This window comes from Lactuca saligna, chromosome 3, assembly GCF_052625555.1.
Source record: "Lactuca saligna cultivar CGN05327 chromosome 3, ASM5262555v1, whole genome shotgun sequence".
Classification (NCBI taxonomy): domain Eukaryota; kingdom Viridiplantae; phylum Streptophyta; class Magnoliopsida; order Asterales; family Asteraceae; genus Lactuca; species Lactuca saligna.
In genome coordinates, this window is record NC_136419.1 from 165,446,484 (window position 1) to 165,449,578 (window position 3,095).

Genomic DNA, 3,095 nt, shown 5'->3' on the forward strand with positions numbered 1-3,095 from the left:
GCTTAGTGTACTAATGCGAGGTTGGGACGGGACTCCGGGCATGTACGTTGGGCGTACATATATGTACGCGGGGCGTATGGGGTTATGTTGAAACCCTAATTTAGGGTGTTGTACCCTATATAAAGGCATTATGTCCTCATAGCAGGCCTCCTTACCAACCTTTATTACCACGAAAACCGTAAAATCGATCTTTAAGCCTCTTTATGGTGTTCTTGAGCTATTAAGAAGTCTTTGGTGCCCATTTTTGCCTTTGTGAAGGAAGTAGGGAAGCTTGAATTTGCTTTACTTGGTGAGAAGGTTTTGGATCCTGAATCATCATCTTGTGTGCAAGCTTTTTGAGGTATCAAGTTTTCATATTGGTTTATAAATTGTAACAGCCCGGAATTTCAGGTATTGCTTTAAAACTATTTTTGGGGCATTTTAGGAGGGGACTCGGCGAGTTGGTGCCTGACTCGCCGAGTAGGACCACAGGCTTGGTCGCGGGTTCGCGACTGGACTCGACGAGTCCAGATATGGACTCGGCGAGTCGACGCTGTTCAGCAGAAACCCTAGCCGTCTGGTTTGGATCGTATATAACGCCTCTTAGGCCGTCATTGTTCGTTTTTTCTTACTGAGAAGAACCCTAGAACGATTGTGTGCATTTGGAGCAAGGATTGAAGACCATTGTTGGGTTTGGAAGAGTTGTGTGCAAGGAAGAGGAAGGTTTAGCTAAAGGAACAGCAAGAGAATCACGTTCTGAGGATTGGGGACACAGAAAGTGCATCAATCAGGTAATATCTCGGAATTCGTTCTTCTGTGATTGATGTGTATATGAAGTTAGGGTTTATAGAACCCATTTGATGATTAGATGGATTATTATGTTGTTACCCAAGTGTTTATACCCCAGTAATAGGATGCTTAGAGGTCCAGATAGTCCCATGAGTGTGTATTTCGGGACCATACGTGTTTCAGGAAGCAGTTGATCGACTGCATGGCATGGACTCACCGAGTCGGATGAGCAGACTCGGCGAGTAGCTTGAAGATTCACTGGGACTCGCCGAGTTGTTCTTCAGACTCGGCGAGTGGAGTCGGGGTGGCCCCGCGATTCTTCCACGAGGACCTCGTCGAGTCAAGAGGGATACTCGACGAGTAGAAAGGGGAACAACAGGAAAATTGGGGAGGACGTCTAGACTCGCCGAGTCGCCTTTGCACTCGCCGAGTCCGGTCAAGTTGACCGTTGACCGTTGACCGTTGACCTGCATGTAAATTCTTAGGGTCAGTGTCTTGAATGATAAGAGTATTAATATGGGATATATGATATCATAGGGAGTCTGTAGCTCGGCGGATGGAGTACGAGAGATTTCAGGAGTTGCTAGCTTTCATTATCCACGAGGTGAGTCTTCTCACTATACTGTACCCGGAAGGGTATCTATGTATGACCGGAAGGTCGAATATGTTATGTGTTATATATATGCTATAATTGAAAAGGTAGTTGCTATGCATGCTATGTATGTTCTATGGGCCGGAAGGCAAAGTATTATGTGACAGAAAGGTCAGGTATGATATATGATATATGTGCTATATGTGTTTAAGTAATTGTACTATGTGTTGCATATGTTTATGGGCCGGAAGGCAATATGTTACGGGCCGGAAGGCAATATGTTACAGGCCGGAAGGCAATATGTTATGGGCCGGAAGGCAAAAATATTATGGGCCGGAAGGCGATTATCTCATGGGCCGAAAGGCGTTGTACTGTGGACCTTAAGGTTCGGGCCTGGAAAGGCGTATATGTGTAGTGGTATACTGGGGAACTCACTAAGCATTTATGCTTACAAGTTGTTATGTATGTGTTTCAGGTACTAGCGAGGACTGTGGAAAGGCGCCGGCATGATGCATATGAGATCTTGGGGATTTTATATATGTATTTGATATGAAATATGAAATAATTGAGATCTTGGGGATTTTGTATATGTATTTGATATGAAATATGAAATAAATACTATTGGTTGAGATCTTGGGGATTTTATATATGTATTTGATATGAAATATGAAATAAATACTATTGGTTGAATGAAATCACTTTGTTTTAAATGAAAATTTTATTTGAAAATTTGCGTTGTTACAATTGGTATCAGAGCCTTGGTTTGAGGGATTCGGGTGTACCTTCGGGTGTAACTGAACTCAAACCGAGGATTTGAGGAAAAATCTTTTAAAAATAATAAATACATAAACTTTATATATGTATTTGCTAATTGAGATCTTGGGGATTTTATATATGTATTTGATATGAAATATTAAATAAATACTATTGGTTGAATGAAATCACTTTGTTTTAAATGAAAATTTTATTTGAAAATTTGCGTTGTTACAATTGGTATCAGAGCCTTGGTTTGAGGGATTCGGGTGTACCTTCGGGTGTAACTGAACTCAAACCGAGGATTTGAGGAAAAATCTTTTAAAAATAATAAATACATAAACTTTTATAAATGGTAAAGTGGTAAACAAGAAAGAAGCAGTGTGTACGATCAGCCAACGGCCGAACGGTAAAGATCCCCAGAATACCTTACAATGTTATGTTATGCACTGAATTATGAATTGTTATGCATGCTAGAAGACTAGGTATACATGATAGGACTAGAATGGCCTGTTTTGTGATGCCTTAGTCTAGGAAGATTGCTTATATGAGATATTCGGTAGCGTGCAGGTAGGTAGTGCATATTAGAAGTAGAGTACTCACTATTCGGGGTTCGGGGAGGAAGATTTGGGACGAATGCTGATACGGTGTGGTCGGTAGTATTGGGCCCGTACTACCGAAGACACCGGGTCGGTGGGCGACCCAAGTAAGAATCCTTGGATGTCGGAGACTGAGTAGGGTTGCGTTATCGAGTGCAACAGTACTTGATGGAGTCTCTGATAATCTTATGTTATATTTCAGAGACATTATGGTTACGACACGCCAAGGAGCGAGTTCGAGCAGTATGAGTGACGAGGAGATTCGTCAGATGATTCAAGAGGAGGTAGCTGCGGCGGTTCGGGCTGAGATCCCGGAGATGTTTGGGTCCATTAAGACCACCCTGATGGAAGAGTTTGAGGAGCGGTACGCCGCACTGACTGAA